At 41.4% G+C, this 16,925-nt stretch overlaps 1 protein-coding gene across 1 annotated transcript in view; it reads left to right on the top strand.

Annotated features, from left to right (window-relative positions):
* Positions 1–1,589: 1,589 nt before the first annotated feature.
* Positions 1,590–16,925, top strand: part of DAB1 (DAB adaptor protein 1) — a 122,758-nt gene continuing 107,422 nt past the window's right edge. The window contains exon 1 of the mRNA XM_035537813.1: positions 1,590–1,628. The gene's annotated coding sequence lies outside the window, so the exon portion shown is untranslated. The remainder of the gene's footprint in view (positions 1,629–16,925) is intronic.

Below are 16,925 nucleotides of genomic sequence, written 5' to 3'. Positions count from 1 at the left end.
ATTGCCATGTTTGCCCATAGTTCGTGTATTTCTTTCCCATTAGTTTCAAAGGATTTCTTTCTAGTCATGAGTTAAATGGACCTGCTCGGTGTTTACATGTATGCAAATGATCATTGTGTCACTACGATTGCAAGATTTAAGAAAAAAAAATCAGATATTTTACATGCCTTTGAGTACTAAAGTGATTGCAATTACCTACATAAAAAGGGTTGTTTTATTAATTAATTGACTCGGAGAAAAAAGGCTAGTGACCCTCTGAAGGAATATCAATAACCGAAACATTAATTATGCAAATAAGAACTGTCTTTACTGTTCATTATTCATAGCTTAACATGAAAATTGCCTGTTTAAATAATGCTTCATTCATTTATTTTGATAAATCCCTAATCTGCAGGGCTGTCATTGGACCTCAACTTGGAGGCAAAGCCCCCGCGGTGAGGCCGGTGCGGGCAGAGGCTGCTGGCACCCGGTGGCACTTGGGGCCTGCTGACATTCAGAGGGCCCTGGTGCTCAGCCAGTTTCACTGAGACAGTCACTACGTTTCACAGGTGAAGGAAGGGGGGAAAGAAGCAGTAACACATGCAAAGAGTTTGTGATTTCCTCATGGTTTCAAAGGGAGGCCGTAGCAGAGCTGTGAAATCAGCCTTGCTCTGAGTCCCTTTGTAGGCTGTCATGGTGTGGGGTTGTCTTTTTCTTCGGCGGGTCAGTAGGGGTGGTACCGAGGTGAACAAATGCCATGAGGAAAGCCAAGTTGGGTCATGCATTTGATTTCTCTGAACTTAGGCACTCAGTCAACATGCTGGTCCTTCTTACATCTTGAAGGTGTGATTGTGCTGGTTGTCATCTGCTGCAGGCGATCAATGCAGGCTCTGAGAATACTTTCCATGGGAAAAGCTCTGCCTTTTTGTTTTCTTAAGTTTCACAGAGTGTTGGCAAGTTCAGACTAAGGATTCCTGTTGGATTTTATTCCTTTTCATATCCCTGAAGACAAGTCAGAAGTTTCCTGGTCTCCTTCTCACTCTGGTGTCTAAAAGAGGACAAGAGGAGAGGGAGGAAGAGCTGCATTTCCTTCTCCATCAGCGGAAAGGCTGTGCTGCAAATAACCACGTTTCAGTTTTCAGTATGCACACAAGAAGGCAGTTAGGCAGTCCCAGAAAAATCTTTCACTCCCCGAAGATTCAAACATACGTGTCTGAAACGAAGGTGTTAAGATTTCCCCTTTTTAATGCCTTGGAACTTGTTATGCCAATAGGAGAAAGGGCCGATGAAGAAATATGTCCCCCCCTCCTTCCCTGGTAGCGTGATGAATTGTGGAAGTCCTGATTGAAAATTCTAATCACAGCCTTGCAGTCCTTCAGATCACAACCCTTGACAGTTGATTCACTCCTTTTCATGCCTGCTGCCTCTCACTGCTTCTGGTGCCTCTTATGCATGAGTCTATCATTAACACACAAAGCATGATGGATTGGTTGGGGTACCTCTCTCCTTAGAACCTGGGAAATGCTTCTTTTTCAGAATCAAAGAACCTGTGTGTGACATCGTCATGAATGAGAGAAGAAAGTAATACAGTATTGGATGTGCCTGTTTGCTGCCACTGTTTAGAGAGAAAATGATGCATTATGGGGAATGTAAGTATATGGCCTGTTTTTTTGTTTTTTTTTCTTCCTTTCTTTTTTTTTCTCCCTACTGGCGTGCAATGCAGAAAATCATGGATCTTAAACAATGCCTAAGTGAAGTCTGGAAATGCATCCAAGTTGTAATACTTTTTTGAAACAGAACTGTAAACACTTAGAAAATTTTACTTAAAGATTGGCCTGTTCGTGGAGTCTCTTGACTTCTGGTGTGATCTGATGACCAAAATGATTAGGAATAATCATTTCTGATACTGACTATGGACTTCCATCACTTCTGTGGGTTCTCTTCCATAGACCCTTTCAACAGGAAACTTCTGCAAATAATTGCATCTGCAAATGCTGATGTTAAATTTGCAAATGCTTTTATTTGTCTGTGTGACTTGACATTTAATGTTTCAGTGAACAAGACGGTGAAGTTTTGGCTCCAGTGAAAGATTGATAGGAACAATTTTCAAATGTGGTATCAAAACAAAGTGAAAATATGACATGTTCAAATACAGAGCTCTGATGCATCATGTGGTCTTGTAATAAATGAAGTAGCTCTACAAAGCTGACAGATCTGCAAGAGAATGTTTTTAAATTTATGATGATTAATTTTCAAGATGAACCGCAATAAAAAATGTGTTAGTAGATACTTAAAGAAGGTAAGGGGAAGCAGCTTTCCGAAATGAAAACAAGCAGGTAATGATAAGGCTGCCTTCACTTTTATATCACGCTTTCTGAAATTTGTGCAGTGAGCAAATTGGTATTCTGACTGCTGCAGCTGGCAATAACAGCTACTCCTGCAAGTGTAACGTTTTGTGGAAGTTCCACCTCTTGGATTTGTGTTGCTGCTTTGTGCTGGCTGTCTCAGAAATGCCACTGCTATCCCTGAGCTGAGCACAGTTAGGAGTGCTAACACACACACAATTCTGCACAAAGCAGAATTGAAGATTTCCTACCAGGACTGGTGATTCCCTCAGAGCCATCAAAATAAACCAGCACTGAGTCTAGTGAGAAAACAGAAGTAGCTCTGTAGGGCCTAGAAAGAAAAACAAACTCTTCTGAAACTCAACATGTTAATTTCTCTTGAGCATTTGCCCCTTGAAGACTGACTCTTTTGCATTAGGAAAGTTAAATGCAAAGAATATCTTTCAGTAAGATATATAAACTGATTTATTTAAACGTAGGTAGTGTTGGGCTAAAACACACCTTGATACCATTTGTACTTTGCAAGAAATCAGCCATACATGCCAAGTGCTTACGTTTTATTTGTATTGATTTGGGTTTATTTTTAAAGATAGGATTCCTTGCTTCACTTCTTTCCATTTTGTTGTGTTTGCACAGATGCCTTGGCAATCGACAGGTGCAGAATAGCTTTATGCAGCCATTAGTACAATGTAGGTGCTGGTAAACATGATTTAATGAAGTGAAGGAAGGAATTATACACTGGGACACATCCTGAATCCAGTGTAAATTTGCTTAGCTCCATTGGCCTCATAGAGTTGTTTTGAAGTTTTGTTCCATGTTGTTACTGGTAAGACATTGGGTGACAATTTGTGTGCTCACTCTTACAGTGGTGATGTTTAGTTTGATCAACACTTGATTTTTGAGTTAAAAGTTGCCAGTTGAAGACTGTCTTCAGTAGATAGACTTGCAAAACCATGCACAGTCTGCTCTATAAATAATGTATTGAAGCAGTGGCATCATTTCGGTCCTTACTAGAGCGTTTAGCTTTTTTTCCCCACTGCAAGACCTCTTTGTTGTATCTAATGTCTATCTTGTACTATCAATTCCTGCCAATATCTAAGAGGTAAAATAGTCTCACGGCCTAGCAGTCAGCTTTATCTCCTTTATTTGTGCAGTGTGCATTGCAGCGATGATCGATATAACTTGTTCGTGTTAGGATGTCTGTCCTTCTAGTCAAATCTATACAGAAATGTTTATGCACAGGCACAGAATTGGTGATTCAGATGTTTATTTTAAAACTAGGCCCCAAAATAGATATATTTATGCATCTAAGTAAGTGAAACTGCTACCAGTGGTTCGCTCTTTGCTGGGACCCAGTCATGCTCAATGTTTCTTCGTGTTGGGTGTCTTTAATAACCGAGGGCACCTTTCCACGTGGTGCTGAGCTGCTCCTTGCTGTTGAAAGGGGGCAAGTCTAACTCCTACACGTGCCAAACTCTGAAGTGTGTTGGGTGTCTTGTTTAGCAGCTAACATTTCTGTTAAAAGACACGAGAAACTTTTGAAAGGGGGTATTATGAAGGAAATCAGATGCAGTATAACTAGAGCATGAGAAAGAAAGGAACAAGCATTTTATGGTGTGTTTGGACAGAGACTTGACATGATTTAGTGATGATTTACCAGTAACAATAGAATGTGTCTTGTGCTTCTCTAAAAAGCTACTTTTCAAAAGGAATCAATATTTTTAGGGGGAGCACCTTTCACCAGCTCACCAGCACATCGGTATTTTCATGTCTTCAGCAGAGATCAGCATTAATTAGACTCTCAAAATTAAAATACATATGGAGGCTGGACTACGCTAGGCGAGGTTGTCAAATGACCACGGGAAATTCAGCCATGCTTCTCCTGTCATTTGTATGCTCTGCTTTGAATGTCAGAATCCCTGTACCTAAAACGTGTTGGGTTGTGTGCTGTACCTTGCTGAACGATGGGGTAGCCTGTTGTTAATGCTTACTAATTGCAAAGTGTTATACAGTGCTTCTACGGGAGCTTGCTTCTAGCGGGGACATCTTCGTGCCCACTGAATGCTTTGTCCCTGCTCCGGAATTGCCAATTACAGCACGAGCTTTGTGCAAGGGCACTGGTACCTACTTGAAGCACGAACTAGATCACAGACCCGTCTCATGCATTGTGCAGCTGTTAGCTGGGAACTGGTTTCAGCCTCTGCTGACAGGAGGGAATGAAATTAGTAACCTGAAGAAGAGCTCTCTAATCCATTGACCATTCACTCTCAACAACCCCTGAATTTTTCATAATCTTAGTTCTTTTTAGAAGAGAGAATACTCTGGAAGACTGTCATGGTCATGACGGATCAGTTACACTGTGGCATTTACATTTGGATAGAATTCAAAGTTTCTTCAGCATAAATATTCACATACATATGATGTCTTGTGAAAGTGGTGTTTAGTGATTCTGATGTCTGTTAGCACCTGACATGAGATGACCAGAGAAGTGTATCCATTACTTTCAACAACAATTGGATTGTATCTCTTTTGCAGTTTCTGACAAGTTTAGCGATCAAATAACTTGTAGTTATTTACCATCTGAGCTGGTAAGTTTCGGAAATTAGTTCTGAGAACATTTGAATTGTACTTAAGACCGAAGGAGAATTTCCATACATAGTAGGCTGAATTTTGTGTAAGGGTGTAAAGCTTCAAGACTGTATGCCTTTCCAAGGAGTTTATATTGTCTTTAGTCGCACATGTATTTATTTTGTTTTTCTGATAGATAAAAATTCAGGCTGTGCAAGTCTGCCCCTCACTTCTGGCCATCGGGGCACACTCCTCACAGCCTTATCTCGGCTAGCTCAGGGTCTGAGCTGGCTGCATCCCCACAGGCTGCAATCCGATTATTTAGGTTTACATGGAGATGATTCTGACCGCAGCCAGAAAATTTAAGTACGAGCTCATCAAATGTCAATATTGACTGAAACTAAGCTAGTTTGTGCATTGCTTGTGTGGCCTTGTTGTGATCCTGTGTGTCAAGGCTCTCACCGTGCCTCCGACTGCCTGCAGACCGACAGACAGCGGCGCGTCCCCGTTGGGTCTCATTGGTTCATCTGCAGCATTGCGTGATACTGAAGCTGGCTAGAAGAGAGTTGCAAGACTTTTTGTTTCAAAGTGTCATGTAGATAAGTTGCACTAAATAGTGTGGGTTCTGTTTTCAAATTTTAAGGAAGATACACTGTGTTTAGCCAATACAGATTTCCTGATGTCCATCGGTTGCAGATCTCTATGAAGGAGGTTGCTTGCTTACAAAATAAGATGCTACTTATGAAAGCATGCTTTTTATGATGCTGCAATGAAAGCACATAACTTCTTAGCACAAAATAGAAAACATTTGTAAAGCTAGGTTGATATTTGACATGAGTATTCTGAATCCTTTAAAGAAGTGCCTAAGTGGTATCCACCTCAGTGACTAACACTTTGACACTTACAAATGGGCCCTTGACTTTTCGTATTTCAGTAGATACAACCTGCATGTCCTGGGCTGTGAAAAAGCTGGAATTTGAAGCTGGACTCCATCTGTGCATGCAAAAAAGAAAGGAAAAAAAAAGTTATTCATGTATATTTAGTACTTCACTACGAATACCACTTGTGTTAGAAGATAGTACCCATCTGTGATGTTAGAAACCACTCCTAATATAGTTATTAGTTTATTAAATTACATTATATTTTTAAGTTAATAGAATGTCAGAAATGATTTGAATTAACAAGTGGTTATGAGGTATAGACCTTATGTAAAGATGGAGGTGATGGAAAGACTCCCATAGAAATGCCTTGGCTTTCGATGTGGCCGTATGTTATTCCCCGATACCGAACGCTGTGGTTGTGCTGTCTGTATGCACGAGCCACGTGGTAAGCGCAGGGCTCAGGGTTTGTCAAGTATTCTGATAGGTACTTAAACAAGATGAGCTAAATTCTTGGCGGGGATTTTATTTCCTCTTAAATTGGAGGAGCAGGTTTCTTCACCGAAGCCAGAGTGTGGAGTGTTTCAACAGGTTTCGAATGTGCTCAACTTGCCTCCTTGTATATGGAGCCGCTCGTGTTTACCAACTGTACTCTCCCAAGTCGAGATTTGAGTGCTCCCAAGTTTTGTGAAGAGACTGTTCGGAAAGTTGACTGCATAAACTCTGCCTGTGTTTAGTGGTTATTATTGGAAAAGTGCTAAGAAAGCTGAATTTCCATCCTGTTCTGCCACTATTTGGTGGGAGCTGCTGAGTCATTTTTGTATTAGGTAAAAAGGCAGCTGGAAGGTTGAATTAACTTCTGCCTTCACAAATACAGGCAGGCTGATCAGGAGACATTGTCAGATTACACATGAAATCAAGATTGGTACTTTCCCAAGGAGAATATGGATTTCTGTATGGACCGTTTTACAGTCCGATACCAGAGTTTATTAAATATTAAAAAGTGTTTTATAATCAAAATTAAAGCAGTGTATTGATAATCTTTTAAGCAATAATCAGTTTGACTTGTCTTAAATGGTCTAGATTTCCATTTTAACATCTAGTGATGAAGTGGAAAGGCTGTACAAATGTTTGGTACTTTAATTAATGGGGGCAATATTAAGCTTTGAAAGTCCTCTGGAGCTTTTGTCTCTGTTGGAGCATTGTCTGTGCTGTGAATCTTCCCTAATAGTTAAAGCAAATGAACTAAAATAGCCTTTGGGCTATTTCGTTGCACTGTGTTGTTGGAAAAAAATTAATCCTGTGCCATTTTGCATTTGCTGTCTGTGAATCAAACTGCGAAAGCTAATTTAAAAACTTTCACACTTGGCTTGAATGAGGACTGTCAGTGCTTGGAGAATGTTAAATTGAACGCAATTAGCTCAAAGTGAGCTAGCTTGAATATAACCATCAGCCTCAGAGTGCACAGCCTTAATGACTGCTCTGATAAACTAACACAGAGGTTACAGGAAAGAGTTCAAAGGCACTAAGCTGCTGCTAAAAACTTGCTCCATATTGAATAGATTAGGGTTTGAAACCAAAACAGCTTGTACACCAAGGGGCAGGGAGGTTGCGAGGTGGAAAGCTGGATACAGAACCATGCTGCATCGGTGAAACAACTGAGTGACCTGCTCAAAAATGTTCGAGCTGCTGCTTTTAATTTTTTCACCTACTTTTCCTTTCCTTTCTTTTTCCTTTCTTTCTTTTTCATTTTTTTTTCCCCAAGTTCTTACAGTGTAGTAAGTGACCACTGAATTTCCCATTGGAGAAAGACCCCGATAGTAAATTGGAAAGAGCTGAGTCTGTAAATCAGCGCTTTACATGCCGGCCCTTCTTATGTGGGCAGCACAAGTTGTGCAGACAAAAGCTATATTTTTAGTTAACGAACCCCACCATAAGCACCATTCCCATCTAATGTATTTACAGGGGGTAGCATACAGTCAAAAACTTCCATTAATTCTTCTTGCATGAATTTTCTGTGCATGAGTGCATACATTTATGGGTGGATTTGTATATATGTGCGCACTATTAGTGTGTGCAGTGTTATAGCATATATAGTAATTCAGAAGGAGTCACTGAAGAAGTGTCATTATGCATGTAAATATATTCAGCAGAAGACTTAAAAATAACTTTAATGGGGGAAAAAAAAGAAAAATTATGCCATTTGACGTGAGGAATCTATTTTGAACAGTAGTGTATGCACAGTCTGTTTTCTGCCTTTCCTTTCTTGAAACTGTTGCCTGAAATATTATGGTGGAATGCAAGGGCTTTGCTTTAGTTTTAATTTGCCTTTTTGCTGAATGCTGTCAGGATATTTTTAAATAGAGAGTAAAATTGGAGCTTGGTAATATTTGGCACTGAGTTTCTGTAGAAATGGCAGTCAGGATATGACTTTTGGCTCATAAGTAAAATTAAATAAAAATCACACATCTTAATGATGATTTTAAAATATTTCCAAAACCATGTAAATCTAAGTTCTGCCTCGATTTGGGTAGTTATGTGGGCAGCAGGGGGGATGGTTCGTAACAGCCATATACATATAAAGCCGTGAATGAACTTTTTCAATCTGTTTATCCAAATGTTCTCTAATGGATAAGAATAGAATCAAATAACCGCACATGTAAAAATCTGGGAGTTAATTATTGAACTTCGTACAGATTTGTTCGTCAGATAATATTCTGAATGCTCAGAACTGCCTCGTGGTTTGGTTGTTTGCTGCCAAACAACAAGGTCTGCTTAGGTGTGGTTGCTTGTGCTTTGACACTAGTTGCTCTTCAGAGGCACCTTGGCCCCGATAGGAAGGCAAAGTCTTGCTGGGATGGGGAAAAGGCTTTTATTAGTATCAAATGTTGACTTTGAGGAGGTGTCCAACCTGTTAAAGCATTTGCTACCAGTATGACCTTTTCTTAACTCATGGACAACTTTTTGAAGACTTCTCTGAAGCTTTTTGTGGATGTGTCAGTTCTTTTCCTTGCAGTGTTTCCAAGCCGTTCAGCTCTGGCAGGAGAGAGTCCCCCGGCCTCGTGGTGCTGACTCCCATGCAGGTCCTTCCTTCTGCTTCGTCTGTTTTTGAAGCTGAAGCTCCATGGCAGAGTAAGGCTTCCATCACCACAGGACATCCCTCCTGTGGGGGCATGCGTTCCCTTCAAAGTCATCAACCCGGAGAGAATAAAATGGAAAGGAGAAAGCCCTGTCCAAAACACAGACAGTTACCTTTCCTTGTTTCTGGCCATATTGCAGTTGTTCTGAACCTGCTCTCATGACCCCTTTGTCACCATCCTGCTGGACAAAGTTACAAGGTACTAAACCAGTCAGCCAGACTGCTTCTCAACGTGTGCTGGTGCTGGGTAGGCAAAGCAGCAGACTTCTGTTCCCTGCTGCGGAGTTTGCTGGGGTCAGCCCCGGCGGGTTGCTTTGCTGTAGCTTGGGGACCAGCACCCCGCTGCTCTGCCCTCCTGCCGGTGCTGTGTTTGCAGGCTGCTGGCTCCGGAGTTACTGCCGTGCTCCGCTGTGCAACGCGGTGGCAGAGAGTGCTGCCAGCTTTCAGTAGCACCTCGGTGGTGGAGAGGAACCAGGGAAATCAGATGCTTTTTGGCTTGGCTGAATGTCACAGTTGGTAAGGAAAGCCCTTGACTCAAAGATGGACCGCTGTGCCTTTGTGCATGTTGTTTGTTTTGTTACCAAAGTAGTCAACTGCTCATAATAATGGGAGCTCTGTGAGCGTTCAGGGCCTCAGCACTTCTTTTTTAAAAGTACTTTTTGATACTGCTTTGACACAAACAGACCAGAAAGTCGCAGTTACAAGCAGACCTCCTGTTTTCTTTCCTATCCTTCTCTTCCATCCTCTTGCTGTGACGTGGTCATCTCTGCTGGATACTCGTCATGTATTGCTAAGTAACTTTTTTTGAGGAGTAGTTGCTGAAAGATTGCAGCTTGCAAGCAGGATTCAAGAAGACGCTGCAATATGGTTGTCATACACCCAGGCTGCCTCTTTTTACTGTATGTTATTATACACAAAGTGTAAATTACTGTTGAAGATTCAAGTACATCAGTAAAGAAACGCTGAATTTAACATTGCATTCTGATCTCTTACATCTCAACAAAGTTGTGTTTGAATTGTGCTGTAGTTGCACAGTAACTTCTTTTTTCCCACTTAGTTTTTGTGCAAAAGAACAAATCTGTGCTGGGGATAAATCGGGTTTGCATGATAAAGGCAACCACCCTCTGAAGGAAACTTGTGTTCTGAGCAAGGTGGGAGGAGGAAGGGACGATCTCATGCCTCAGGGCAGCAGAATGAGGTCTTGAAGATTGAATTTATCACTGCTTCTGCTGTGTGACATGGAAGATTTCAGCTGTGTGACATGTGACATGGAAGATTTCAGCTCTGGTAGATATAGTTTGATTTGGTAAAGTTAAAAGAAACTAAGAGAGCTCAAAGTGAGTAATGTCAGGCAACTTTACCAAAAGATGATGTTACCAAGTCCAATGTAATTAAACCAAAATACCCTACCAGCATCCAAACTATCTGTCTATCTATATAGAAAACTACAAAAAATAACAAGAAAGATTGTAATAATTTTTTGTGAAATATGTTGGGTTTTGACTAAAATTTTGTTGCTGCATTTTAGGCTACTATAATTTGCATTTCTTTGAATGGATTTCTTGGATTGGTACATTACATATCATAAATCATATTTGCTACTGACCTTATACTTCTAATTTATAAGTACTTAAAGTGTCTTCTGCCACTGCAGTTGGAAGTAAATTCAGAAAACCCCTATAAGCTTGGATTGCAAAAGAGAAGCACTATTTTTAGACAGTGACCAAAACTTTTTGTTGCTGATCTGATACCATGTCAACAGTCATTTTGATTGACTTCATTGCCAGGCACTATTCTATACTGTTACTATTGTGAGTGTAATGATTTATCTGCCCTTCTTCCTGTGTTTTTTGGAAAAAGAGGGTCTAAAGATGGGATCTGGTATGCATGTTTCAAAAACTAAACAAAGCCCCCACCCCCTGCTCTTTTTTAAAATTAAAGAATATGATGCATCTTGGGCTTCTTAAAATCTAATTAGGATGAAGAATTCGCTGCAGATGAATCTGTGGGAAGGCTTTGCAAGAGGAGGGCAATCAAGTAGGGATAATTAGAGTTACTATTTAAATATGCAGAAAGCAAAAAGCATATCTGGAAAAGCAGAGTGAAGTTATATCAGCGTAAGACTAATGTAAGAATGATTTGTAAGCAATAAAATCACATCTCCCTGACTTTGTAAGTACAAAATAATAAGCAATATGGAATAATGGAGGCTGTAATAGTCTGGGTTATAAACCTAGTGATATGTTCTTTCCCCATTAGATTTTACCAAAAGGGGTTAGATTGGCTTAACACTGATAGCGGTTGAGCTAACTGAGGATTACAGGTATTGGAAACGTGTGGGCAGTAAGGGAGGAGAGTAATTGCTCAAGATAATCTTCTAGTGGTTAGCTTGGAATAATGGCACCAAGTTGGTGGGATGCTGGGTTAACTTCTTCCTCCTGCTCACCTGAATGTGTGAAAGCCTCTGGAGGAAGGAGATGCAAGTCTTATGCGTGTGTCGATTAAAACAGTTTGATGAAGGACATGCTGTTAAGAGCAAACCCTCCTTGGCAGGGAATTGGGTAGGATGGTCTTCAAGTTCTTAATCATCTCTGATTCCTGCAACTCTGTCATTATTTTCATTAATTAACTTCAGTGGGTAACACAAATGTTGCACGTCTTCCAAAACTAATATTATTGCTGCCTGCTATTTAGTTGTGGAAGTGAAAACAAAACAAACCAAAATGTTAAAGTCACACATAGGCAATAACTTCATCAAGCGCTTGTTTATCCAAACAGCTCTAATTGGATGCCGTGTGCAGTCTCACATTGGAGTAGGTGTTCTTCACCTTTCGGCTTTAGGCTCAGCTGCTGAACCTACGAAGATTTTCATTGTAGCAGTCTTTATTTAAGATTAAATTATATTACCCCAGAACATAATGTATGTTGTTTTAAGTGTTTTTAGGTATTTTAGAGGAGCCGTATACAAGGTCAGTCAAAATCTTACATATTTTTAATTCATTTTCTTTTCTATACTGAAATGCACTCATTTGATGGCTACTCCTGATTGCTCTATCAACTACAATTCTTGTTGAGACTGTGTAATCAAAGACATTTTAACACACCATTTCAGATCTCCACTGCATCCAGGAAGCCCTCTGTTCGCCTGCGTGTGACTTCCATCTCACTTGTGTACTCACTGAAATCAGGGGCACCCCTGGAAGATCAGACTTGGGTGCGTGTTCAAGTATTTGCCTGGCATTGTGGATGCTTACTGCTTTGCAGAACCAAGCTCGTAAACACAGGGCTGTGTGCTACCTCACTCTAAAATACAGCTTGGTTTCTGGTGTGCCAGTAACTTCTCTTGGGGTACTGGAGCTGAAATAATTTCTCACTGTGTGCTGTTGCACAGTGCTTTGAAACCCAGGCTGTGTTGTTGATTCGTACTGTGATTCCGCAGAAATTTGGATTGAGTGCAGATGCACAAAAGATGTAGAAAAAAATGAGGGTGAATGCATGGTTTCAGTCTGAGAAGTTAATACGTGGAGAGTTCAAATCTTTGGTATAGATAAAATTCAGATTAGTTCACTTAACGGTTCACCTGGCCCTAACGATACCTAAATTTAGAACTTGCAAGCACCACTGGCCTGTAATCAGAATATGTTTTACCCTGCATAAAACAGAATTATGTTAGTCAATTTGAGTTAGCCAAGTCTGAATTCTGTGTCTGGTTGGATTTAGTTGCACTCTGCTGATGACAGAGCTCTGTTTGGCTTTCTGTTTGACCTGGATGTGTGCACCTTTCTCAGTCCTGCCAATCTTACATTGTTCAATGTGCTCCTGTTACTGAAAATCCAAGATCCATAGACCTTTATTAGATTACAGAGTATATTTCTTGTACCTGTAATATTTACCTTTGGGCATTAGGATTTTTCTTCCTGGAAAATAAACCGGTACAGGATTTTGTGTGAGCTTTACTCTAACCTTGCTGAAAACTCCTGAAAGAAGAAATGTAAGGGACAAGAAGACATCCAGGTATATCTTTATGGGAAAGTCTTTTAAAAAAAATTGTAATGAACATATCCGTCTCTCTTTTTTTTTCCCCAGTTGAGGAGTATATTCCTTGTAAGTAATTACACAGAAGCCTTTTAAAAAAGGAAGATCCCACCCGTGTTATGGCTGAATAAATGTGCTTTCGATAGCGGTCTGTCCCCTCTCTCTGTATTAATTCCAGAGGACTGCTCTGAACTGACATAAAGCTTTTTCATCGTGGACTTGATTTTGTTGGTATGCAAAGAGGGAGGGTAAGCCCAGCATCCTGCCTTTCATCCTCCTGGATGAGGATTAAGCATGATCACAGCTGCAGAATAATGCAGATCCTAGCTGCTGGGCTGGAGGGGCAGGGGCGGGCGGCGCGGAGCGAGGGAGGCAGGCTGCCTCTGCCCTCGGAGGCACTGCGCTTAGCACAGGAGACACAAGAAGCACATTCTCACAAATCGTTTTTTCCTTGACCTAGTGGATCTCCTTGCATTCCAGTTTATGCTCGCTGTCTGCCGGAAGCCTTCCGTGACGTGGTGTGCGCCGTCCCTTACTGCAGGGTACAGCACAGCACTGTCTTTGCTACATGAGAGCACTTCTTATTAAATAAAGGCACAGGTTTGCTGCTGGTTCCATCTTGCCTTTTTTAAAATAATTAATTTTCATGCATCTTCAGTTTTTTTCCTTAGATTGAAAGGAATGCATTGAGTTTACCAGTAAGAAAAGTACGCATGGTTTTTGCACTGCCTGCTGCTTTTCTTGATGATGCATTAGGCAATGGATTCCAAAATGCTGCTGGCTTTCCCAAAAGCTTGCAGATTTACACCAGTGATTTTTACTGTATCTCTGTAGATAGCCCATAAATGCGTTGCAGGTCAACAGTTTTTGAAATGGATAAAAGTGTGCTAATTCCTTCAAGGTAAATCAGAGGGATTATAACATCTTGGAAGAAGAAACTGCCAGACGGCTCATGAGCAATATAGCTCGGACTGACCCAGTAGCATCTCTAAAGCTTCCGATAAAATTGCCTGAGGAGTCTGCCAAGAAGCCAGATGCTGCTGCTGGAAAAATACCTTCTGTAGCTTGGCATTTGTCCTGTAATTGCTTCCAAGAGAGAATAAACTGTAGCATGACAGTGGAAGGTGAATGGTTCCTCATTGCATGCTACTTGGGTGATTTTTAAAGATGTTTAGAAAATAAGGACGGTTTTGTCATGTGTTACTGCTCAAGGAGGTGTAGTTTACTTGTCTAGCTGCTTAACAGTTCCCCATCCAGAATAACCAAGAACATCTTTTTATTTTTTTAATTTTTTTTTCCTGACACTGTAGCCTGTCAGTGGCTTGAATTTTTTTTTTTTTTCTTCCAAGTAATTCCTTTGGCAGGGTCCCTAACCTGAGCACTTAGCCTTTGGTCCTTCAAGTGCCTGATGGGGTCCCGTAGAGCTTTCCAGCTGCATGGGTAGGGCAGAATGGAGACTGATTCCCCCATACAGAATTACTGCACAGAAGTCAACAGGCCCCCCCCTCTTCCATCGGTTACGTTGCTGGCTGTGGGCTTCGTTTTTTTGTTCCTCCCTTGGTAAATTTTCCAGCAGTGGGAAGTGCTGCATGTTGTTATATAGAAACACGGCTGAACATTGCCTTTGAACAGAAAATGCTTAAAGCCTGACTTCCTATGGGGCTGCTTCTTCGCTTGTTATTTTGGTTAACATTCCTACTGACACAAGGGAGGCGTTTGGGGAGCTGTATGCAAGGTACTCGGATACAAGGTGCTGCGAGCACAAACTTGATGAGAGCAGAAAACTGAATTCAAGAAAAGTTATTTGAAATTTCTCTGGTAAAATCTAGCAGCCATTCCCAAACACTCCTGTTTGTAATTGTTCAGAAGGCTGCCTGATGTCCTCCGCAGCTGTCACAGGGAGTCATCTTTATGAGCAATGTTGCAGGTGTGAATACTTGAGGGTTTACATGCAATTGTCAAAAGTATTTCTTAAACTAGAACTCACTTTCTGACATTTTACAGTGCAAATTCATGCTTACAAGTCCCAGAAAGCTTTTTTGCTTTTCCCCTCATCTCTTGGCTAATCAGTGAACTTCAGTAGAGGTCTGGTCACTGGGTTTGGTGTAATTAATAAATCAAAAATCCATTCACAGCAAGGTGAAGCCCGTTGATTAGTTTTCCTAATACTTAACTGTCAGGGAACAAGGGTTGGGTGTTGAAAAATGGCAGTGAATGAAGTTGCTAGCATAGGGGATTTTGTTGTTGACATTAAGAAAGTTTGTTTTCCTTTGCTGTAATGTTAGGAAGCGTTCAGAAAATCAAAGGGCACGTTGTATAGGTCAACTGATGGGACTGAGGAAACCTGAAAGGAACCTGAAAAAGTTGGTGCAAATTCACTTCCATTTGGAAGGCTGGCATAAAGCATCACTTTGAGATCTACTTCAGATTTCACAGTATAGCTTGAGTTGGATCTTATGGAGGCGTTGGGCTGTATTTTGTTTAAAATCAATGGGAAGGTGAGTCCCAGTTTTCTCTTGCATGCAATATTATGAAATTGATCTTGAAATCAAAAAAAAAAAAAAAAAAGGCTGAATTGAGACAGTCCCATAAAGGACAGGGGATGAGTAAGTTGCCTTCAACTTACTGTACCCCTTCAAAACCTGCTGAGCTGTCCAGAATAGAAGACATTTAGTTCCGTAACCTTTTCTTCAATTAGAAGGCACAGATTCTGCTTGTGAGGGATTTGCATTTAAATATAAAACGTGGTGTCTCTGACATTGCTGTTACCTTCTCCCTGGTGATGCTCCTGACTGCATACTTCCCCTTTTCCTTCAGCGTGATGATTGCACCACTGTGCTTTAGTAATCATTTAACAGCTCTAATTACAGAATACTGTGATCCCAACTGTGTACTTTGTCCTTTTTCCCTTCTTAGTCTTCCCTCTGTTTCTTTGGTGTCGAGAGGATCACAAAAGCGCCGTTCTCCTGCTTTGGAAAAATAAACTCCAAAGACCCTGCTTTGGTAACGTACAGATCTGCGTTTTCCTGTTGCTTTGGAGTTAGTGGCAGTGTATTTTAGTCCTAGAGGGGCCAGTTGGTCTGGTGGTGTTTACATCTGTCACGCTGGCATAACTTCACTGCCCCTAATGCAGATACACCGGCATAAAACTGGGGTAACTCCAACTCCATTAAAATCAATGGAGTTACGCCAGTAGAAGTCAAATGTAACGTGATTGATCTTGTGCTGGTGTGGCTTTATTGACTCGAAGGGAGGCACTTTTCTGCTTGTGGGGGTCGGATGGCACCAGGCTGTGCCGGTAGCACTCGGGACTTCTGTTTCTCGGTTGCTCTTATCCAATGTTAGCAGAAATTTGTGTTCTTTTCTGCTTCGGGGCCAGCAATGTGGTGATCTGGGGGTAGAAGAGTCTTGGCGATTCCCCTAGGAAAAGCGTTTGGGTGCTTCAGTGTCACTGTGAGCTCAGTTAATCTCTGCAACCCGAGCGACTTGCCCTGCTACCAGGTAACATCCTGGCCCCGCGGGGATCTTAGGTAAGAAATACCCTGCAAAAGCTTGCCAGCAGCACTGTGAGAGGAGTTGTACACCTTGGAGCAGGGAAGTACGTGTACAGGAACGACGTGTGCTGTGCTTATCCCCCAGCAGACAGGTTTTCTGCTGCTCGCTCTCAGCTCCCAGGGCTGGAGTTGTGTTCCCTGCTTTCCGGGCGAAGGAGGAGGAGCCCAGGTGCTGCTGCCTTCCTGGGGCTGCTCTTGTCTTGTGTGCTTCCTCACAGAAGTAAAGGCACACAGCTTTTGCTAACTGTCATTTCCATTTCAATTTCCAGCCTTTCATTTTCTGTGGCAATATATTTATTTATTTTTTCATTCCTAGCAATGCAAGGCCCCTGCAGACAGCAATGCTCACCTTGCCCAATGATGCTCGCAAGTTCCTCTGGCCCAGGAAAGGGGCAGGTGTTCCCAAAGCCCGTGGGAGGGCTGTTAG

This window comes from Cygnus atratus, chromosome 8 (genome assembly GCF_013377495.2).
Source record: "Cygnus atratus isolate AKBS03 ecotype Queensland, Australia chromosome 8, CAtr_DNAZoo_HiC_assembly, whole genome shotgun sequence".
Lineage (NCBI taxonomy): Eukaryota > Metazoa > Chordata > Aves > Anseriformes > Anatidae > Cygnus > Cygnus atratus.
The sequence above is the reverse complement of the archived record's forward strand: the minus strand, read 5'-3'. Positions and strand labels throughout refer to the sequence as shown.